Source organism: Lithobates pipiens, unplaced genomic scaffold, assembly GCF_037356315.1.
Source record: "Lithobates pipiens isolate NorthernLeopardFrog02 unplaced genomic scaffold, aLitPip1_a1.2 Scaffold_27, whole genome shotgun sequence".
Lineage (NCBI taxonomy): Eukaryota > Metazoa > Chordata > Amphibia > Anura > Ranidae > Lithobates > Lithobates pipiens.
The window spans coordinates 52,083,995-52,108,813 of record NW_027507788.1 but is presented as its reverse complement, the minus strand read 5'-3'; the positions used below and the strand labels follow the sequence as shown (position 1 = coordinate 52,108,813).

General features: G+C 43.0%; 1 protein-coding gene across 7 annotated transcripts in view; it reads left to right on the top strand.

Annotated features, from left to right (window-relative positions):
• CADM1 (cell adhesion molecule 1) overlaps positions 1-24,819 on the top strand; it is a 506,083-nt gene that overhangs the window by 310,374 nt on the left and 170,890 nt on the right. The window lies entirely within an intron of this gene.

Genomic DNA, 24,819 nt, shown 5'->3' with positions numbered 1-24,819 from the left:
TGTTTTCAAAAAGGATTTTATTAAAGACATTAACAGAAATACAGAGTCAGCAAAATGAATCAAATTTCAACATTAGCAAAATGAATCAAATTTCAACATTAGCAAAAGTAGTTGGATGATAAGGTTACAGACAGGTGATAAACAAATAGCAGAACACTGCAGGACAAACCACCAATTACAGATAAACAGTATGGGTCTCACATCCAACCACAGGTTAGAGAAGGAAAGGAGACTAACACGTTCAATGAGCTGACCATCATAGCCAAAATACAAAAGAAGGAACATGAAAGAGAAAGAGGGGAAAAAGAACAGAAAGAAACAAAGGGAGAAGAGGAAAGATGCAAATAGAGAGCAAAAAAATAAAAAAAGCTGCATGAAAAAACCGAAGGTGCGATCACTTCAATAAGCGAAATAGGAACCATGGGTTCCATTTAAGGTCATAAATTCGTTCCGTATCATGTAAAGTGTGAAAGATCTTTTCAGACAACATCACCTGATCAATACGTGAGAGAACCTGTGCTAATGGTATCGACTGGGATTTCCAGTGAAGTGCAATAGTCCATAGTACAGCGACGCACATAGAGTGCACCAACCGCACAAAGTGTTTAGGAGTGTCAGGCGGGGTTTGGAAGAGAAGACAGTGGTGATAAGAGAGGGACAGTGCTCGGCCAGCGAACCCGTCCATCAGTCTCAGGACCTCCTGCCAGACAGGACGAATTAAGTCACAGTCCCAAAAAATGTGAATAAAAGTGCCGGGGTGATTACACCCCCTAAAACAGTTGGGGGATGTAAGGGGATAAATCTGGCGCAATCGTACCGGGGTGTAGTACCACCTGGTGAGAACTTTGATGGCCGTCTCCCTAACAGTTAGGGATCTGGTGCATTTGCGCATATTGTTCCAACCTTCCTCCCAATCCACCACTCCTGCCTCCAGCGCCAATTCCTCCTCCCAGCGCGTTCTATAACGCAGAGATTGACCTTCCGAATGTCCCTCCAGGGCCTTATATATCAGAGAGATCAATCCTCTTTGACGTGGGAAATTAAAGCATACGTCTTCAAAGATAGTGAGCTGTGCCTGGGGATGGAGTGCATAACGGGAGAGAAAGAAGTGGCGGATCTGCAGGTATCTAAAACGTTCAGAATCCGGGAGTTGGTGTTGGGCCTGCAGTGTCGAAAAAGGAACAAAGCCAGAGCCCGACACAAAGTCCTTCAGCTGGGTAAGCCCACAATGGACCCACATACCAAAAGATTCAGGATGGAGGTAAGCCAGGGGGAACCTAGGGTCACCCAGGAAGGAGGCGCCCATAGAGCCACCCAGGACAAGGTCGTATTTCTGCTTAAAGCGGTGCCACAGTAAGAGGCAATCTGCCACTATAGTATTACGGGTGTTTAGCGCCGAGTGAGGACGATTAGTTGACCACATAAGTCCAGGGAGGAAGAATGGAGCGATCGAGTCACTCTCAAACTTCACCCAGGGGACTCTAGAATTAGGGATCGACCACTGTGCTTGTTGAGTAAATCTGCAGGAAAGGTAGTACAACCAAATCTGGGGTACCCCCAAACCCCCATTTTTCATAGATCTGTAAAGTACCCCCCTGGCAAACCTGGGAGCTTTATTGTTCCAGATAAATCTGTTGAAATGAGACTGAAGGTCAAGGAGAAAACATTTGGAGAGCTTAACCGGTAGAGAGCGAAATAGATACAGCAACCTAGGTAGGATAACCATTTTGAGGGCCGTGATTCGTCCTATAAAGGGGATACGTAATGAGAGCCAGCTTTTAAGGGTGTTTTTAAGTTTGCTAATCAGTGGGGGATAATTGACCCTAAAGAGGTCCTCGAAATTCCCGGGCAGTCCCACACCTAAGTAGGGAATATGGGAGGAAGCCCAAGTAAAGGAGTAGTTTTGTTTAATAAGGGCCAATTCATTTGGGGTAAAGCCTATGGGGAGGGCTACAGATTTGGAAATATTAATGGAAAGGCCAGAGACTTTCGCAAAGTGAGACAGTGTCATGAAAAGATTGGGGAGAGAGACATGAGGGTTAGTAATAAACATCAAAACATCATCAGCATACATGCAAAATTTGTACATTTCATTTCCCTTAGTGTAACCAGTAATATCAGGATGTCTTAGGAGGGCAATAGCCAGGGGTTCTAGGGCTAAAGCAAAAATTAAGGGGGAAAGGGGGCACCCCTGTCTAGTGCCCTTACCTATGGGGAAGAAATCTGAGCTACAGCCAGGTAACTTAATGCGAGTCCTAGGATTGTTGTAAAGGGCTTGGAAACCCGTCAGAAAGCTGCCCCGAAAGCCCATGAGTGGCAAAAGTGTGTCTAAATAGTTCCATGTAACACTATCGAACGCCTTTTGTATGTCTAAACTCAGCAGGAGGAGCCTACGGGAGAACAGGTTGGCATCTTGAATAACGTTGGTGGCAAGGCGGATATTATCTGTGATAAAGCGATGTGGGATGAAACCCGATTGAAAGGGGGAAATAAGGGTAGGGATAAATTTTGCCAGTCTGTCGGCTAAGATTCTACTAAATATTTTAATATCGTTGTTTATAACCGAGATTGGCCGAAAATTTTGAGGTAAATTGTGATTTTTATTGGGTTTAGGGATCAGTGACATGTTAGCTAACAGCATTTCCTCCGGGAAGCTATCGCCTAACAAAATGGAGTTGAAGAGCTGCATCATTCTAGGGGCTAAAATCATGGAAAATTTCTTGTAATAGAGAGCTGAAAAGCCGTCCGGACCAGGGGCAGAACCCAATTTTAGTGACTTGAGAACCCCTAAGATCTCAGGAACCGTGATGGGGGCATTCAGTGCCTCCATTTGTGAGGGGGAGAGTGTCGGAAGCGGGATGTCATGTAACCAGGACAGGTCAACGGGGGAAGGAAAAGTGTGGGGGGATTCAAGGAGTTTCGAATAGAATTGCTCAAAGATCCTGAGGACCTCCCTAGGATGTGACGATACAAAACCTTCACTATTAGACAGCCTGTAGACATGAGGCGGGCGAAGTGTGTTAGACAACTTCCTAGCAAAGGAGGTCGATGCAGAGTTGTTGAATAACAAACTGCGGGCCTTGGCCCAGCGAAGCGTCTTCTCAACCTTAGATGACAACAAGGAGTCAAGTTCCAGGCGCTTCTGGTCTATGGCACGCCTGGTCGAGTCCAAGTGCAATGAGGATGAGTCTTTGTATAAGTGATCTAACTCTCTGGTTAATTCCACTATCCTAAGTCTGTTGGATTTGTTACGGGCCGCGGAAATACTGATAAGTCTCCCTCTAATGACGGCTTTATGCGCCATCCAGAGAGTGGAGGGCTGTAAATCTGGGCGAGCATTCAAAGCAAAATACTCCTCCAGAGACTGAGCTACCTGGGCTTCCACACCTGCATCCGAGAGAATAGATTCGTTCAATCTCCAGGAATGGGGCGTAGGGGCGAGTCTAATAAAACCCGTGGTGAAGGAAATAGCCTGATGGTCCGACCAAACACAGGGATGAATGGAAGCTTCTAAAGAATTAGCTAGTATAATTGGAGTGGAGTATATGTAGTCCAACCTCGCATAACTATTATGCGGGTGGGAGAAAAAAGTGTACTCCCTGCAGCCTATGTTGTGGGCTCTCCAGGTGTCAGTAAGCTGCAGGTCCCGTAGACCTCTAGAGAGCGACTTCGGGAAAGCTCTAGAAGTGGTTGATGTCGATGAACGGTCTAGAGTGGCGTTTGCTACTGCATTAAAATCGCCACCCAGGAGCAGGTGAGAGGAATGGTATTGTGCTATTTTCTCAAAAAATGACCCAAAGAAAGTGGCTGAGCCCTCGTTGGGTGCATAAACACTGGCGATAGTAAGTTCTCTGTTGTGGATAATGCCCTGAACAATAACATAACGACTGTCGGGGTCTCTAAATACATGCTTAACCTCCATCGGGAGGGAGGAGTGGAGGAGTATGGCGGCACCCCTGGTCTTGGACGAGTGGAGCGAGTAAAAGGCCTGGGGAAAATCTTTATGGAAAAATTTAGGGTGGGAGGAGTGGGAGAAATGGGTTTCCTGGAGTAGAAGGATTTTAGCTCCAAGACTTTTATAAAAGGAGAAGGCTTTACGCCGTTTGGAGGGTGAATTAAAACCCTTAACATTATGGGAGACGCATGTTATTGCCATGGAACGTGAGAAATAACTATAGGTAAGAGATCAAATGTGGTGGCAGGGGGAGAGAGGGAAACTCTCAAGGAATACTCATCCAACTGGCGCCAAAAAAACAGGGGTGCCCTCATATCGACAGCAGGGAAACAAAAAAGCAAGATACAGTGCAAACCTGCCTGGATTTTGCATGTTCTCCCTGTACCTGCGTGGGTTTCCTCCCACGCTCCAAAGACATGCAGGTAGGTTAATTGGCTTCTGTCCAAAACTGGCCCTAGTATATGAATGGGGACCTTGGATTGTGGGCTCCTTGAGGGTAGGGACCAATGTGAGTGTGCAATGTACAGGGATAGGGACAATTGTAGACACTCACTCAGGTTCAGCTGGATGGACTGGTGTCTTTATTCAACCTTAGCAACTATGAAACTATGAATTTGAGGATAGTTTTATAAAAAATATCCTCAAGAGAGCCTCCCAAATGCCCACAAACGCTTATAAAGGCAAACGTGGTTTACTGCAGTTACAAGCATTTGGTGGTGTTTGAAATGCTACAATCTACAATCCTGAACACAATTTTCTGCTTTAAAGAAAAATGCCAGTAAATTCAACTGTCTCTAAGCTCCTATAAACTACTGAGTGTACAGATAGGATAACATAGGGGAGAGTTCAGGGGCTGCTGAAAACAACACCCAACGGCTCCTAAGCTTCAGCTGTAATTAATGCACATGAGTCCCAAGCATTAAAACACACAGCGGTCAGTTCTCTATACTGTGCTGGGAAATCAGCCTGCTCTCCTCCAATGATCAGACTTCTCCTGACACCCCCCCCCCCCCCCCCACAGCCTTTTACTCTGAAGATCAGTGAGCTGCTGTTTCTCCTCCCCCCAGCTCTCATGCAGCTGAGAACAGAGGAAATGTGATTACTTTATTATAAAAAGGGAAACAGTTATGTATGTTATTTTTTATATCTATACACAAGTGTTTGCCTTTTATTTCTATTTTAAATGGAATGGGTTTACAAAGTGAGATCGTTTACAATCACTTTAACTTTTGCATAATGGTGAAGTACATTGGGTAGCGTTACCGATCACTGATTAAGTTTACCATTGGGGTTGTTGATTATTAGAGCCCATTGTTATCCAAACCTGTTACGAAATCTAATGCCTCGTACACACAACCGGTTTTCCCGTCGGAATAAACTCTGAAGGTTTTTCAGACGGAATTCCGCTCAAGCTGTCTTGCATACATACGGTCACACCAAATTCCGACCGCCAAGAATGCGGTGACAAACAACGCGTACGACAGGACTATAAAAAGGAAGTTCAATGCCCAGTGTGCCACCCTTTGGGCTCCTTCTGCTAATCTCGTGTTAGTACAAGTTTGGTGAGAGACGATTCACGCTTTTCAGATTTTTTTTTTTTTTTTAACTGCTGTTCAGTTTGTGATCATTTTTCAATAATCCCAAAAAAAGGAGATCTTGATGAAATAAAAAGACTATAAAAAATAATTCTAAACATTATTATGGAGATCGGGCTTTTGAAAAATAAGATTCACGCGATGAGGAGAAATAATGAAGAAAGAAGTTTGTGAGAACTCTGTGTGAATATGAGCAGCAAAGCGACTTCATTCTTCCAGTATTATAAAGAAGTCAATAATGAGCTGCATTAAAAGATCGCAGAATTAGCAGTGTGAGGAATGTGCTAGCTCCAATACCAACGCTAGTTTTACCACACCGATCGCTTCCGTCTCGTACTTGCTTCAGAGCATGCAACGTTTCTGGTCCGTCAGAAAAGCATACAGACGAGCGGTTTTCCCGATAGGAATTGGTTCTGTCGGAAATATTTAGAACATGTCCTCTATCTAAGTCCGTCAGAATTTTTGAGGATAAAAGTCCGATGGGGCATACACACGATGGGAATATACAATGTAAAGCTCCCGCCTGACTCTTTGTCGGAGATTCCGACCGTGTATACGGGGCATTAGGAAACCAAAGGAAGACTCAAGCCTGCATTCAAGGGAAAATGAGAGTGGAGGAATAAAGGTGTCTGAGGATTTCCCACATAGTGGAGCTCTGCGGAATGCTTGTGATGAGCGTGATGAAAAGTATAGAGAGAGTTATTAAATGTATTATGTAAATGATTTATGGATCTATATCTTCCCTGCTGCTACAGTTATTCCTCTGTGTTTCATGTAAATCAATGCTCATTGGTGGTAAATCCGCCTCATCTGCCATGATTATTATTCTAATGCTCTGCAATAGATGAACAGTGTAAGAAGTGTGCAGAGGCTGCATAAGGGAATAGAGATCGGGGTTTAGCCCCTTGGCAATAGAGATGCACTTAATGTCTGTAGCTGGGCATATCCAGGTTCTATACAGTGTACAAGACGCTACAGATCATCCAATCCAGACACATTCCTTCTTATCCAATCTAAATAATGGAAAGACGTATACTCCAATATTCTGTCAGGATAAACGGAAAAGTGTTAGTCCAATGTTACAAAAGAAAAGCTTAAAGTAGATCTTTACCCCAATACTAATCTGTTCTTTTGCTGTCACCCCCCCCCCCCCCCTAGTTTTTAACCCCTTACCGCCGACTGCACACATATCCACAGTCTCACTGCAAAGGGGTTGTTTATACACTGTATTACCAAAAGTGTTGGTACACCTGACTTTACACACACACGAACTGTAATGGCACCCCAGTCTTGAGTTTGCCCACCCTTTGCAGCTATAAGACCTTCAAGTCTTCCGGGAAGGCTGTCCACAAGGTTTAGAAAACTGTCTATGGGAATGTTTGACCATTCTTCCAGAAGCACATTTGTGAGGTCAGGCACTGATGTTAGACAATAAGACCCGGCTTGCAGTCTCCACTCTAATTCATCCCAAAGGTGTTCTATCAGGTTGAGGTCAGGACTCTGTGCAGGCCAGTCAAGGTCCTCCACCCCGAACTCTCTCATCCATGTCTTTATGGACCTTGCTTTGTGCACTGGTCCAAATCATTTGGTGGAGGGGGGATTATGGTAAGGAGGTGGTTTTTCAGTGGTTGGGCTTGGCCCCTTAATTCCAGTGAAGGGAACTCTTAAGGTGTCAGCATACCAAGACATTTTGGACAATTTCATGCTCCCAACTTTGTGGGACCTGTTTGGGGATGGCCTCTGTTAGAACATGACCGTGCACAAAGCAAGAGCCATATAGATATGGATGAGCAAGCTTGGGGTGGAGGAACTTGACTGGCCTGCACAGAGTCCTGACCTCAACCAAATATAACACCTTTGGGATGAATTAGAGCGGAGACTGCGAGCCAGGCCTTCTCGTCCAACATCAGTGCCTGACCTCACAAATGCGCTTCTGGAAGAATGATCAAATATCCCCATATACACTCCTAAACCTTGTGGACAGCTGTCTTAGGAGGGAAGCTGTTATAGCTGCAAGGGTAGACCAACTCAATATTGAACCCTACGGACTAACACTGGGATGTCACTAAAGTTCATGTAAAGTCAGGTGTTCCAATACTTTTGGTAATATAGTGTACTTTTACATGTGTTTGTAGTGGGCCCCAGGTCTTGTACTAATGATTGGGAAACGCGAGTCTCGCTTCATGAGCGCCTAATTGCTGTGATAGGCTCTGATTGGCTGTCAGTGTGCAGCCCGCTCCTGTGTTTGTTTGTTTTTTTTTTTTTTTTTCATTCTCCTCTGAATGGAGAGAATGATCCACTAGCTCCTTCTCGCCTTGCTAGTGTAAACAAACAAAAGTGTGTGTGCAAAATGGGAAAAAAAAATAATAAATAGATCAAGGTTTGATCTAAGTTAGTATTGGGTCAGGGTCTGTACAATTTAGGTAGTATTTGAAGAACAAAAATAGTGTCAGTGTTTTGGTGGGATTAAGCCCCCGTTCACACTGGTGTGACTTATCATGCGATTTGACACTTCCAAATCACATGACAAATCGGCCCCCATTGCCGGTGTCTTGAGGAAAGTTCCCCTGTCGGGTGGTGTCCGCCCTGTACTGTGCAAAGGAAACCCCAAAAGTCTCTGAACATGAACAGCTATTCATGAGCTGTACACGGCGCCTGCACAATTAACACTACATTGTGCCGCACGCTCCCGATGCTCTGCAAGGGGCGGGTGCATACAGAAGAAGCCGCATGGTGGCCAGAGCTCATACGTGAAGCATGTAAACTACACGTCTTTGCACTTTTACAATGATGGGCGGCGCTGATAAGGGCGGGTAGTTCAATGTTACAAAGATCCCCCCCTTTGAGTAATACACCCCCAACGTATGAGCTCTGGTCATCTTCTGTATGCATCTGCCCCGACACCCACCCCTTGCAGAGTTGCATGAGCATCGGGAGTGTGCGGCACAATTTAGTGTTAATTGCGCAGGCGCTGTATACAGCTGTTCTTGTTTGGAGACTTTCGGTGTCTTTTTTTTTTTTTTTGTCGTCAGTACTGCGCAGTACAGGAGGGACACTATCCGACGGGGGACCTTTCTCAGCAGAACACCAGCAATGGAACCGTTCATAACACTGCTACCCGTATCACAACGATTGATTTTATGGATTTCATTGCAAGTTGCATGGACTTCTGTTAAATTTGCAATTGCCAATCAAATCGGCAGTGCAGATCTCACTGATGTGCGGCTTTGAAATATGAAAGTCGCACAATTTCACAGCCGCATTGGCGGGGCTAATAAAAAGGCAAAATGTGCACTATTGTTTCTGGGCCCGACTACGGTAAAAATAATGCCACATACAGCATGTGTTATCGATGCGATCGTCAGGAGCAGAATTTATTCGGGGTTGTTCTTTGGTGGTAAGTTATGGTAGCAGCAAGAAATGTGCCGCTGAATTAAAAATTTTACGATTTTGGGCAAATTTTCCTTTGATAATGAAAAAATAAATAAAAATAATCAGATCTCCGCTACCCTTTACCATTAAGTGGAAGACCAATTTGTCCTGAAAAAAATAAATATAACTATAATCTACCTAGAGAGAGTATTGCGGTGATGTGTCCAGCTTTAGTAACACACACGAAATTTGCTAAATTGTGTTCAGGATACCCTCTGTCATGAAGGGGTTAAACATGTATTGTGCAAAGAAGCACTGCCACATGTCTCACCTAGGTGGCCATGATGGCTGTGACACCCTTCCAGATTCTACATATGTACAGATATCTGCAGTACATCTGTACATCTATGTGTGCACAAAGCCAGATAGCTTGGAACTCACAAACCCTCCATCTTATGTGCACACTTGTGCCAGAGGGCTCCGCCAGAACCCGATGACTGAGCACACCCTTCAGCATAGTTGCACACAAATCATAATGGCGGCACAGGCTTTAAAATGTATATAGCCAACCGCTGTGTCATGTTTTTGTTGTCACCACTGGGGGTGGTTTAAAATCTCCATTGTCCTTGGGATCGTTATCATTGAGAACAAAAGTGATAGATATGGCCAGCCGTACATGGTTCGAATCTCGGTCAGTTCAGTAGGAACCAGCTAAGATTCGAACCAGCAGGCTGAATGTACCAAGTCAATCAATCAACTTTGATACAACCAGCCTGCCAGATTTTCTTATGATTATTGCTAGCAGCTGCTATCGATAATCGCCGTGTTCTCCCATCGGCGTTGGTTTCCCCTGCCGGGAGAAGACCATTGCACGATTCCCCCATAAACACTGTGTTGACAGGGGAATCCACAAATTTGCACCCTGTGTGGCCGGCCTAATCCAAATTATCAGGTAAGAAGAAATCTTCAAATGAGGACACTAGTTCAGATGAGAACGGTCTAAAGCTAGCCATACATGTTAACTTCTTGTTTTTGGCCTCAGCTGATTCCCCCTCGCATGCTTCATGCCATAGATGGGAAGAACCTGCAGTGCCTGGATGCAGGCGCTGATCCGTTACATTTTTCACCTGACTCCTTAGATTAAAATCGATTTGAAAAATGCATTTTGTCAAGCTGGTTGATGCCAACAGGGCCATCAACATAGCAAAGTTCAACCAATTTACTAGGAAATGCCTGAATTAGGCCTCTTACACACTGCAGCTTGAAAAAGTAGTTTTTTTTGTTTTGTTTTTTCTTACTGAGCTAAAATACAGCCCATAGTAATGTGCCTATGCACGCAGGCGTATAAACAAGCGATACGTAGTCTTCAGTAAAATAAATAGAAACATTCTTAATTTTTTGGCCAGTAATTGCACACAAATTCCCATTTACATACTGCGCAGAACAAACGCATGTGCGCAAAAATGCACGCATATACATACAAAAAAAATCTGAAAAAGTAGATTCTCAGCCAGGGAGTATCATGTGCAAGAGGCCTTACGATCGTCGTATTACCAGCGTTCGATGTGACTGTCCCACTTTGCAGGGCTTTCTTTTCGCTTCCTGTTACATCTCCTGGACCAGAGTTGTATCCATTCCCTAGTCTGGCTGTACATGTTTTTTTTATTAATCTTTCCAGAGATAATATCTACGGCAGGGCAGACAATATTCAGCATATATTATTATATACATAGCCATGTGGGTGGTTCAGTATATGTTATATCTATAAAACACTGCAACAATAATGATAGCAAGGAGGATATCTGTTCCAGCTGCATTGTCTATACTACTATTTACCACCAGATGGCAGCAGCAGCAGAACAAAATGCTTGCAGGAATGCAGCTTACTTTACTAATGAGAAGCATTTAATAAAAGACGGCCTTAAGCCCCATACACACGGTCGGACTTGTACAAACTTTTCCGTGGACTTTTGTACAAAGTGTGTTGTCCACAAGTTTGTATTGCATACACACGGTCGGACTTTTTGACAACAAACACGAACGTGGTGACGTCACAACGTACTGACGCCGCTTCAAAAGAGGACGTTCAATGACTCCAGCGCCACCTTTGGTCAACTTCTGTATTGTAGTCTGATCGTTTGCAATGGTTCTGAGCATGCGTGTTTGTACCTTGTACAAAAGTCCGATGCTTTTGCATACACACGGTAGGACTTTGCTCCATCGGACTTCTGTTGTCAAAAAGTTTGTCCGTTCGCAGAGCCAACAAAAGTCCGATGAAAACAGAAAAAGTTTGTCCGATGGAGCGTACACACAGTCGGATGTTGCTCCAAAACAGCTAATTTGCATGTTTGTTGTCAAAAAGTCCGACCGTGTGTACGGGCCTTTAGAATGACTCTTCTATTAACCTGCGTTACGTCTGGATTTCAGTACACAGGGAGATGCTTACCTGGAAACAACAACCTTTGAGATTCCCGTCCTCAAGCAATGTTCTGCTGGCACCCATTGCAGTCATCCTGTCAGTTTTGCCAGGGGTTGCATGGGACCTACAGTACATGCACTGTGAATGTCATTCCCCTTTTTCTTTATAGGAAAAAGAAAAGTTAAACATAAATTGCAATTATATTTATCCATTACTGCACTCATGCTCCAGTGATAGATAATTATTTTTACATTTATGAACAAAATTCCCAGGATGACGATCCTGAAACAATACGTTTAGCACATTTTTACCTGCCTAAGTTGGATAAATCTATAGGTGTTCAATTTTGTTTTTAACAACCCCCCATTATCAACATGTGTACTTGTGCTCCTAGGGGGACATCTGACAGGTTCATGGGTTTCTTTTGCTCATTGAAGCAAACCAAAATAACAGTAAAGCCCATCCTAGACTAGAGATTCTATTGCTGGTGACAATTTTGTATTGATACAATCCCTAAGGGCCTTTTTATAAACCATACGGCTGCTGTAAAAAAAATTGCAGTTAAAAAGCCGGGTGCTTTACTAATGTACTCAGCACTTTACTGGACTCTACTAGCTATGAGGCTCTAAAGCCAACGGATCAATAAAATGAAGTTTAAAAATGGAGCTTGAATAAAGAAATGGAGAGTCACGTGACCTGTTTTCTGACCAGCCTCTTTCAATCACACAATGTTGTTTTAAGCAGAGAGAGCGCCGGATGTACCAAAGTCTACACACCACCTCCTGCATTTTATAAATGGGCCAGGGTATGATGAACCCTTTCAGTTCATAGGGGGGTAGCGATATCGAAGCTCCATTAAGATTGGGCCCCCAAAGTTGGTCCCAGATGGGTCAGGTTTTTTTTTTTTTTTTTTTTTTTTTTTAAATCCTCCATCCACAAGTGAGGTGTATAGAGAAACCCCCCCCCATCAGGACATTGAATTCTAATAGTGATACTATCTGCTGTCACAATACACAGATTTGTGACTTTAGATGCTGATGAAGAAACATTTTACAACATTCCTGGTCATCACCATCTGATCCAATTCTGTTGAGTGTGGGTGACCCCACATGGAAAATTTGGCTGGTTCCTGCTGAGCTGGCCAAATTTCCATCCATCTATGGCCAGCTTTAGGGGCAGCCACCTCCTGTGATTCCACACCCAATCGGGGGGATTTTGCTCCATCTTTGGACCCTTGTTAGCACTCGAGTCTCTACAGCAGTGGTTCCCAACCTCAGTCCTCAAGTACTTCCAATGGGCCATGTTGTGAGAACTTCCCTTGGATAAAATGGCTCTCATCAATACCATGTCATTGATATTTATTTAAAGCAGCTGTGCAAAGTGAAGGAAAACCTGAAAACCTGGCCTGTTGGGCATACTTGAGGACTGCGGTTGAGAACCACAGGTCTAGAGCTATTTAGCCAACGAGGGAGTGACTTGCACTTCGTAGAATGGCAGCTGTACCGTGCTGTGTCTTCCTCTGGCTAGTTTTTTGCAGCAGAATCGCCAGCAGTAAATAGCGTATTAAAAAATGACAAATGAAATGGTGCTGCGCTACTGACTTCAACAAATAATAAAAACCTAGCTATAAACGCCCTGCAAGGATGAATAACCAGTAGCAAATGGTTCCCGTAAACACAAAAATCAGTGCATATAATATACAAAAAAGTAAAAATCCTCCAGAGCTGCAACCCCACCAAATTAAACATGCTGCAAAAATAGAATTATAAAAAGTGTGTACAAATGTGTATAGCAATAAAATGAACAATAAACACCTTCCACGGGTGTGATCGCCAAAAATGTAACTTAAAAAATAAAATAATAAGAATTTCAAACCGTGCAATAGTGCAAATTTAATCTTATCAAACTATAAATGCAATTTCATGGTAATAAAGCAAATGTCCATTAAAGTCCAAATGTTTAAATGGTGTTACTTCGAGTCCAACACCTGGGCTCCAATCAACACACAACATGACTCTGATCCTCCACTGAGATCACACCCCTGGAGGGTGTTTATTGTTCCTTTTAATTGCCATATGTTTGTACGCACTATTGATGATTCTATTTTCGTTGCATGTTTCATTTGGTGGGTTTAAGTCTCTGGGGGATTTTTACTTTTTTGTATATTATGTGCACTGGTTTTTGGGTTTACATGAGACATTTTTCCACTGATTTCTCACCCTTATCTTTATTGTGTTTACCAATTGTTGTTGTTTTTCCCCAGGGATCGTCACCCCTGCAGAGTGTTTGGGTTTAACACTAGCTAGGTGTTTGTTGTAGTCAGCAACACAGCACCAATAATTTGTAATTTGTTCTTTTTGGTGTGGGATCACGATCGGGGTGTCTACAGCCGCCTTTTTATTTCTTTTCTTTGCATTGGTGCTGGCAATGTGTAAAATTCCTCTGTTCTTCGCATATTAAAAAAAGTTACAGGTGTTAACTTATATGCTTGTCTTTTTTACAAAAAAAAATAAAAATATATATAAATGTCTACTTTCCAAAAATGGGTTATTTTGGGGGGTACTTGTACTGTTCTGGCATTTTAGGGACTCAAGAATTGTACATAAGTATTGGTCAATTTTCAGATGTATATACTGTATACCATAGTTTGTGGACTCTATAACTTTCAAACAGACTAAATAATATAACACTGATTTGGGTTATTTTCACCAAAGAAACGTAGCAGAATGTATGAAGAATTTATTATACATTTGCAGAATTTTATAAAAGAATCTAAGAAAACCTTTTTTTTTTTTTTTTTTTTGTGTAGGGGTACCCCACCCCTACGCAAAAAAAAAAAAAAAAAAAGCGTGGAACACGAATACTCCTAAAGAGGCACCATCCCAAGAAAATGTATAAATATATAAAAAAAAATAAAAAATTAGAACAGAATGGGACTCTGATTGTGTCTCGGAGGAGTATGGAAAAAAAACAAAAAAAAAAAACTGATATTTATACAAAAGTAAACAGGTTTTTTTTATACTAAAAGACAACGTTTAAAATACATTACAATCTTTAGTGATTCAAATTTTGAAATCAGGGATGTGCTGTTCCCAACAGGTTTATACAAAGAGTGGCCTACGCGTTTCACGGGTGAAACCGCTTCTTCAGGGCCTTGAAAATAGTATAGATAAAAATGTCATATACATTTTTATAAAGAAAACATTAATATACATCATATAGATACGTAATGATGCAAATGGCAGAGGTGTTGATAAATGGTCTATACATACATTTATGACAAAAATATATTTATTACAGCAAATGTTGATAAACTAAATATACTGCAATAAAAAACAACAAAACAGCAGTCATATTAACTGTATATGTCCCCTAATGTGCAGTCATATTTTGCACCTGGTGTGTCCAAATGTGGAAACGCCACAAGTAGATGGAATTAACTGTCTAGGTAACATTATCAAATGATGTTAAAAAAAAAAAAGAAAAAAAAATTCAACAACATACCCCTCAGCTTACCGGAAAGGACTGGTAATAGAAAAAAATCAGCTTAGTGGGACAAGTGAGGCCTGGGTGCCGTGGGAATCTTCCTCCCCACCTAAAAGAACAAAGATGGAGGAGTATGTATGTGTGTGTGTGTGTGTGTGTATATATATATATATATATATATATATATATATATAATTATTATAATATTTTTTTTGTTTTGTTTGTTTTTTGGTATTTTTTTTGTTTAGCAAAAAATAAAAACAGTGGATGTTAAATGCAACCAAGAGAAATACTGCTTGTCAGGCCTCTTTCACACGGGGCGGATCAGTAATGATCCGCCCCGTGAAGATCCGCTCGCTCAGCGGGGATCGCTCCGTTGTCCCCGCTGAGCTGGCTGCGGACAGGGCGGTCTCCGCACACTGTGCAGGGACCGCCCTGTCAGCTCTCCGCTCTCCTCTATGGGGATCGGACGAGCACGGACCGTGTGTCTGTGTTCGTCCGATCCGCTCTGCAGACGGATAGAAAAATAGGATTTTCCTCCGTCTGCAGAATCGGACTGTTGCGGAGGCGGACTAAATCGGGTGTCTGCGGATGCTCATCCGCAGACACCCGCTATCCCATAGGGATGAATGGATGTCCGTATTTCATCCGCAAACGGATGGATGAAATACGGACATACCATCAGCATGTGTGAAAGGGGCCTAAGAACCCCTAAATCATGTTTAATAGATGTGTATATAAAAAGGAAATGTCCCAAGAGACCAAAAACATCTCAGTGGATAGTCGAATGTCACTCAATTTTGTCAAAGATGGTATGCTGCAACCCCTATTTTTGGATTCCTGGTGTGTATGTGTGTGTATGTATATGTATGTGTATATATATATATATATTGTAATATTGGGGGTTATTTTAGCTTAAAGGTAGAGCTTACCAGTGAGCTGAGTCCACGCCAGATATGCCGTTTTAAGGGCTTGTAGGCCCACTTTTTTATTAAAGAAAGAAAAGTCCAGAAACAAAATAGTTGCCCACACAGGGGTTTCAGCTTTCCACAGCAATAATGTAAGTAGAACCAAAAATACCAAGCCACCTGGCTCTCTTTAGCAGCAATGCTGCTCAGACTTCTGCTGCAGCCCTCTTGGCTCTTTAACAGAGTTCCTGTACACCCAGTACCTCAGCACTCTTTACTAGCTTCTTTTTCAGCCCACAAGCTTGGACCCTCTGTCTGCTCTGACAGACCGACCTGTGCAGACATGCACACTTCTTCTCCCTTACACGCCTGGACTCCTCGGGAGGGTGGAGCCCAGAACCATGGTCTTGGCTTTGTTTTAAGCCCAAGACCCACCTGTGCAATCATCCAGCCAGACTGCTGGCTGTTCCCAAAACCCGGTCTCAGGATTGGAGATTCCGTACTACCACATATCCCCCACCTTTGTTTCGACCCAGAGGGCGGAACACCCAAGTTACTTTTGGCACCTCTGTGCCAGATACCATTTACAGAAGTACCCTCCTGTCCAACCTCGCTTCTCCTAACGGGGAACTCCACCCAATGCCTCCTTTGGTGTCTCCCTCTAAGCCTTACTGTCACTCTGCTATGAGCTTTGATGCGACCTTCCCAACTTTTCTTCCGAGTGCATTTCCATAAGCACTTCCTCTCCTGAAATCTTAATGGGTTCCCGTTGGTCTTCCTACCAACCCTTCTGCCTCCACGCTTCAGGTTCCCAGGTTTCCCCAAAACTCTCTCAGCAGTACTGTTCTGAGACTGTAGGGGGCCTATTTCTATAGTGTTTAGAACGGAAACCCACCTCTTATTTCTGGTACCTGACTCAGCAGTCACTAACTGATTACCAGGTTTACCTGTACCTTTGGACACCACATTATCATGTACCATTAACACATTATTTGGTTCATCATTGACAGACATATTCAAACCAACATTAGACCTCTCAATGTTGCACATGTCACCAATGCCTTTTTTTCCAACATTTGCTAGGGTAGAGTCCACAGAGGGCACACATACTGGAGGGCCGCCATCACCCACAGGAACCTCACAGGACGCCACCTCCCCTGGGTTCACCCACTCTGCAGGCAGCTGTCCTACCACTTGACCCGTTCTGATGCTACCTGTATTTTTATCCACCGGAACAGGCCAGCTCTCGTCTGATCCACATACAATTTTTACCATGCTCCTTGCCCATTCCCCTGTCCCGGGGACCTTATTAGGTTTGTCACCTAGACCAAGCACTGGACTGGGGACCCCAGTCTCTTTAACCACCTTTGTTTGAGCCCTGGTCAGGATCTCTGCTGCTTTCAGGTCCACACATGGCCCTTCCACCTCATGTGGTTTTTCTACTGGTGCAGTATACACGCCCTTCACCAACTGACCAGCACCACACTGGACCATAGCAGCAGAAATGCTTCCCATCTGGCTGTTAGGAGGTGTAACCACAGGCAATTTAGGCTTATTTTCAACTTCTCCAACGTCTGTCTCAAATATTTCTTCTGGATCTAATCTAGCAGCATACGTAGCGGCAACTTTTAACAAAAGTAGCAAATTTAGGAATAAACCATTCCTGTCCTGTATTGCTTTGCTCTGTACAGACTGCCATAAAGTGCTCCACCTAGTGGTACTCCGCAGTACCAAACCATCAGACTGTGGAGGAGACACACTAGTATAGATTGGCTGTACATCCCAAAGTTCAAGCATCTCTTTTAATGCTTCAGTTATAAACCAGGCCCTTGACTCCAGACCCAAGTCCTTCCTGGGGATTTTCATGACACTGGGGATGCAGAGAGACTCACTTGCTGAGACTTGAAAAGTTGCAACGGTTAACGGAACCTCCTCCCGGCTGGAGGTAAACACAGCCTGGTGCTCCACCAGAGCGCTGCCAGGTGCTGGACTCATACACAACTTCTCAGGCTCAGCATCAGTGAACTGCTCCAGAACATTACCAGTGACATCACGTTGACACTCCATGTCAACCTCAGTTTTGTGGGTCATGGACAATGTCTCTGCTGTGCCCTTATTTGGTTCATCCTGCTCACCAGGGTTAACTCCTGCAGCAGCCACCGCGCCCTCATGTACAGGCTGTTCTGCAGCCCCTCCTGCTGGCCCAGCAGAAACTGTGTCCACCTTATCTTTGTGCATAAAAGCCTTATCTATCAGGGAGATAAGATTTTCACCCCAACTATTCCAATCTATTGTATGTGAGCTCCCTTCTGCGGTACTCCTCAGCACCGATCCATCTGCCCAAGGAGACACATAAGAACAGACTGGCTCAGCTGCAGACTCATTACACCAGTCATTGTAAATCATGTCAGACTGTAGTAGCACAGGTTGCAATACACCATATACCTGCACATTTTTAGTACTAGCAGCTTGCACTAACACATTACCATTACACGGTACAGTTCCATTCTGTCCCACCAGAGTGACATCGCAGTTGTCCAGGGCAACCTCTGACTCCAATACATGAAGTTCCCTCGAGATTCCTGTGGACAACTGTGCTGTCTTACCACCAGTTGCTACAGGCAACGGCCCATTTTTGATAACCCCAGGTTCTTTCAGAGCAAAAGTTTTCCCAACAGCATTAAACTTTTCATTAACATTAACACTTATAGCATTTTTCGCATTTGTAGGCTGTCCTAGCCCATGGTCAACTTGAGCCTGATAGTCATTAGACACAACACTTTTAGACATCAACACAGGTTCTATTTGGATTTTAACCCTTGCATTCCCACTATATAGGGAAAAGTCATTCTCAAGTGCACATTCAGTGGCCCCACTAACTGGGGTCACTCTCACATCGTCATGGACAGTCTCGTAACCAGTCCTTTTACACATGAAATCAGCAGTTCCAGCCATCATTTCATTAAAGACAGTCTTACCCACCGCAGTAGTTGGTGTCACCATCTTCATTTGAGTACGTCGTCTTATGCACCAGTCCTCTGCTGCACTTTTACTGGCCAATTCCTCCTGGTGGCCATGGGATGAAACTACAGCAGGCATCTCCCACCGTTTAGCACCCCCTGCAGGCACAACAGGAAACTTCTTGTTGCTAGGGGTGACTGCAAACATATTTTCACCGGAATCTGAGCCTACAGACAAAACTTTCTCAGCAACATTATCTCCAGCCGTATTCCACAACCTAGGGCAAGAAAACATGCCATGCCCCAGCTGGCCACATTCCAGGCATGGTACTGGACGATTTTTACCCAAAGCGATTCTCTCCTGGTGATTCCCAGCTGGCCGGAATGCACAGGCCTCTTTGTGGGGACGCTGAACCAAACCTCTACTGCAGCTCCTTTCAGGCATAAATTTCACTCCGGTTGCCATGGGAGACCGCACTCTCCCAGCAGAACTTTGCTGGCTCTCTCCAACATGATAAATTGGCTCCTCAAGCCACTTTCCACGATCCTTATTAGACATAGCCCATGGTACAGAGACAGCCCGACTGGCTTCCTTTGCGTTGCTATGGGCAACCACTCTCATCCTCAGCCTTTGATCAGCCTCTCTCCTTGCATATAGCATGGGCTTCTCTCTGCTGGATCCCGTCTCATGCTGTGACACATTCACATCTTTCACAATAGCTGTTTTAACTGCAGCAGCTTTGCCAGGGGCAACAACAGCCCTCTTCCAGTTATGGACATTCTGCGGCTTTCCCCTTGCACTGAGGGTTGGCTTCCTTTCCTCTGTAGCTTGGTCCAGTGCTGCTAAATGCCGCTTGCACCAATCCACTGCAGATTCAAATGCTGGTGGACTCTCCATAACTGCAGTCACCTGTGCACTCATTGCACCAGTGATTGTGCTGTCTCATGCACACAAACACAGTTCATAGCAAAGAAAAAAAAATAATAATTTGACTTTTCATTCACAGGTACACCACCTGCAACATGCAATGCCTTTTGCCTGGCTGCACTTCCACACACAGCCAATAGTTCCTGACTTGAACTTACTGTAGGGCAAGGACCCGGATTCCACCGTCTTCTGCCCGCATTCGAACACCACTTGTAATATTGGGGGTTATTTTAGCTTAAAGGTAGAGCTTACCAGTGAGCTGAGTCCACGCCAGATATGCCGTTTTAAGGGCTCGTAGGCCCACTTTTATTAAAGAAAGAAAAGTCCAGAAACAAAATAGTTGCCCACACAGGGGTTTCAGCTTTCCACAGCAATAATGTAAGTAGAACCAAAAATACCAAGCCACCTGGCTCTCTTTAGCAGCAATGCTGCTCAGACTTCTGCTGCAGCCCTCTTGGCTCTTTAACAGAGTTCCTGTACACCCAGTACCTCAGCACTCTTTACTAGCTTCTTTTTCAGCCCACAAGCTTGGACCCTCTGTCTGCTCTGACAGACCGACCTGTGCAGACATGCACACTTCTCCCTTACTCGCCTGGACTCCTCGGGAGGGTGGAGCCCAGAACCATGGTCTTGGCTTTGTTTTAAGCCCAAGACCCACCTGTGCAATCATCCAGCCAGACTGCTGGCTGTTCCCAAAACCCGGTCTCAGGATTGGAGATTCCGTACTACCACAATATATATATATATATATATATATATATATATATATATATATATATATATATATATATATATATATATATATACATATATACATACATACATACATACATACATACATACATACATACACACACACACACACACACACACACACACACACACACACACACACACACACACACACACACATATATATATATATATATATATATATATATATATATATATATATATATATATATATATATATATATATATATATATATATATACATACATACATACATACATACATACATACATACAATATTGTCAAAAGTATTGGGATGCCTGCCTTTATTGGGGATGGCCCCTTCCTGTTCCAACATAACTGCTCACCAGTGAACAAAGCACAATGCATATAGACATGGATGAGCGAGTTTGGCGTGGAGAAACTTCACTGGCTTGCACAGAGTCCTGACCTAGAACACCTTTGGGATGAGTTAGTGCAGAGGCTACGAGCCAGGCCTTCTCGTGCAACATTAGTGCCTGACCTCACAAATGTGCTTTTGGAAGAATGGTCAAATATTTCTATAGAAACACTCCCAAACCTTCTGGACGGCCTTCCCAGAAGAGTTGAAGCTCTTATAGCTGCAAAGGGTGGTCCGACTCAATATTGAACCCACAGACTAAAAAGCCATTAAAGTTCATGTAAAGGCAGGTGTCCCAATACTTTTCCCAATAGTGTGTGTGTGTGTGTGTGTGTGTGTATATATACACACACACACTTGCCAAAAGTATTGGGACACCTGCCTTTACATGACCTTTAAAATTTATGTGTGTGTATGGATAGAGATCATTTTGTTTTTTATTTAAAAAGTTTGATATACAAACAGAGAAGATAAAGGTGCTGATGTAGCATATGTGTGTTAAAACAAAATGCAAAGGTGGTTAATGCCAGGCATGTAGGCTAGCATATGGATATAAATCAAGAAAGAATTAATATGCATTAATATAACTTGTCTAGGGGGGAAACGGAGGGTGAGGTTGGAAGGGAGTGCGAAGGATTATTATATATATTGTATACACTACAGTTGAGCCCGGTCACTTTCCTGTAAACATACACTGTAAGGGTTCCCTTCCTATTATATACATATTGATGGTCTGACTGTGCCACACTGATTTGTGCCACACTGATTTGTTCAGTTAGTTTTGGGGCTTTTTAAAAATTATTAATATGTAAAGATAAAATTCCAGCGCAATTTGTTTTACAACCGCCTTTCATTAGGACTTGTGTGAGAGCCTATAGGATGATATTTTTGAACATTTAACCAATTCTGGAAATTCTTTACATAACATGTAATCCTCCTTGCTTTGCTGTGATTAATGTAATGCGATAACACTGGTCTGGGATATTTAAAAACGGCAAATCTGACAGTATTTTACAGTAGCGGCCGATGTCAGCGGGTTTTGGGCTTGTCAATGGGCAAATGCATCTGGGTTTTGACATCCGTTTGAGACACTTCATGAGAAATCAATCAGAATTCGGTGACAGATGCATTTGAGCCGTATGTGACAGCTTTCTGAATGTTTTAAGATGCTTTTAGATTGCCATAGATGTTTATGGAGAGAGGCAGTTCTAAAGGGAACAAAAGTCTGTTGACACTGACCCACAAGGGTGCAAGAGGTTGTACGACGTAAATTGCATTTCCACAGCTCTACACGGGTATACACCGTACATTGCAGACACATGTGCAAAGGCATACTTACACACCTGATTACACACCGCCTACGTTCAGGGATGTTTACGCAAGTATGACGCACGTGCATGCCATTCACATACAGCCATTTGTTACTCTGGGCAGCTATGCACTCCAGCGGTGTCTCCTTGGCTCAGAAATAAGCCAAAATGATGTTGTATGACCTTGTGCTCCTGTGTCCATGAGGTCTAAATGTTCTAGTCAGATGGCAGGTAACGTGTGTGTGGCCATTAGACGTGTATGATGGCATTGTGCATCTACTACAGTTTTAGTCTGTGCATTACTGACTTTTTATTGCCTGGTCATTCAGATCTATAAGGGTGTCCAGGGTTGCCGGGTGTGCTTGTGTCTGGCTAGCATACACTTTTATCATAAGTCCAAAGACATGCTGGTAGATTAATTGGCTTCTGTCCAAAATAAATTGGCCCTTGTGTATGGGTTTGGGTTTGGGGACCTTGGATTGTGGGCTCCTTAGGGGTGGGGACCAATGTGTGTGGAGCACTGCGTAAAAATTGATGGCGCTATATGGGTACCTTAAATAATAAAAGATGGGCATCTTGATGGGACCCAATGTATAGGGGTTGCACCCACACTCGCTCATGGTTGAACTGGATGGACTGGTGTCTTTAGTAAACCTTACTATGATTATAAGATATCTCTATCTAAATTCAGCAATGATATAGGGGTCTCCATAGACAAACCTTGTTTCTTTCAAGCAGATTAGAAAAGCACACAATTCTTTTTCTTTTCTTTAGAATGGGACTTCAAGTGACAGGTCAGTGCACCAATCCATTCTGTGCTGTAAACAGAACTATTCATTATTCTTATGCAAAGCTCTGCAGCTTTTTTTTTTTTTTTTTTTTTTTTCATCTTCGTCAAAATGTTGCTGCACGCTTTTATCATCAATAAATGAAAATTCATAACTACTCCTGAAATAGTCGAGGTCCAGTGTGTGTTCTTCCAGTATTCATAATAAATTAATAGCCATCTGTATGGTGTGTACATTCAAGCACAATCTGCTAGGAGAGCTGCTGAAGTGCACAGCTTATTTTTGTATTAATGGTCAAATGGCCACAGTGTTTATGCAGCAGCACATTAACTGTGTGCGCTAGTGAGATTTATTGGCGTGTTACTGGTAACAATCCCGGGGAATAGAAAAAAAAAAAAGAAGAAAATCGTATTGCTAGAGTTGAAATAATATACTGAAGAGCATCCGTCGGAATGAATGAACGTGTAGCAAAGGGCACTGTTTACTGCAACACGCTCTTAAAGGAGTTCTGCTTACAAAAAAAAGATGTTGAATTCACAGTTTTCAAAAATAATTAATAAAAAGCACATCTACATCACTAATACATATCTACATCACTTTGTATTTTTGTTATTTTATTTTTGAGTATAAAGCACAGCATTCGTTTTGATTTTGCATGCTTTCTACACTGCAATTTTCAGAGCTACTCTGATTCGATCTGGATGGATGGGCTAAGGAATTTTTAGAAGGAAGATAAGGCATTGAAAATGCTATACACAAGCTTTTTGTTTTTCTCACCCATCTATGTTGACATTTATATTGGCTATACTAAGGCCGACCTTGCATTAGATCCTGGCAGTGTTGGAGGAGTGTCTAGAGATGTAGCTGAGTCTATTATAGATAAAGGAATTGCACTGCGACCAGCTTGAAGTGCTGGAGGGTAAGAGGGATCCATCAAGATCCCGAGTTCTGCAATGTATAATTGTACCATGTGTCACATACTGTACAGGACAAAACTACTTCAAATAAAGGCTCCTGTACATTTCTTATGCACTTCTGCCATAATTTGGGTTAACTTAAAGTGGTGTTGCCACCAAAAAAAAAAAAAAATAGTTTAAAATTCTTAAAAAAAAAAAAAAAATTGGAAAAAAAAAAATTACTCACCTCTAAATGGCTGTTGCTAGGGGGTCCCTCATAGTCTGCCTTCTTCATTGCCCAGGCTGGTGACATCACTTCCCCTCGCGCCACACAGTCACCTGGGACCTGTCACATGTCCCAGATGACTGTGCGGCATATTACGGCGCCCTGCGCCACTTGCGCATGCGCAGTGGGTGCCTGGCTGTGAAGCCACAGCCAGGTGCCAACAGTAAGAATGACGGTGCCGGGAACGAGGGGGGGGGGGCTTTGTTCCCCCGCATCGCTGGACCCTAGGACAGGTAAGTGTCCGATTTATTAAAAGTCAGCAGCTGCAGTATTTGTAGCTGCTGACTTTTTTTTTTCTTTTTTTTTTCTTTTTAGAGGGCACCCCACTTTAAGGTAAACAAGTTATCAACCTATGCCTTTCAGACATATCGTGAAGAAAATCACAAGCAGGGTTATTTTCAGTCAATTGCATTTTTTTTTTTTTTTTTTTTATTTTTTTTTTATATGATCAGTAGATTAAAGCTGGATACACACTATACAATTTTCTTTTAGATTTACCAAAACCATATAATATGAGGTCAAACCTAAACACTTTCAATTTGTATGCAATCGGGCAGGCCCTTGCGCTACATAGTTAAAGGTAAATCTAAAGGAAATTTAACAAAAGTTGTATAACGTGTATTCAGATTTAGATATGAAGTCACCTGCAATAATTTTCAATAGCATAGAGACCAGCTAGTAGTCCTAGAGGGTAAGAAGGGCGCTCTCTATGGTTATATGCTCTGTCTTTATCCATGAGTGACCGTTCTGCAATGGATAACCGTACCATACAGGAGATACAAGA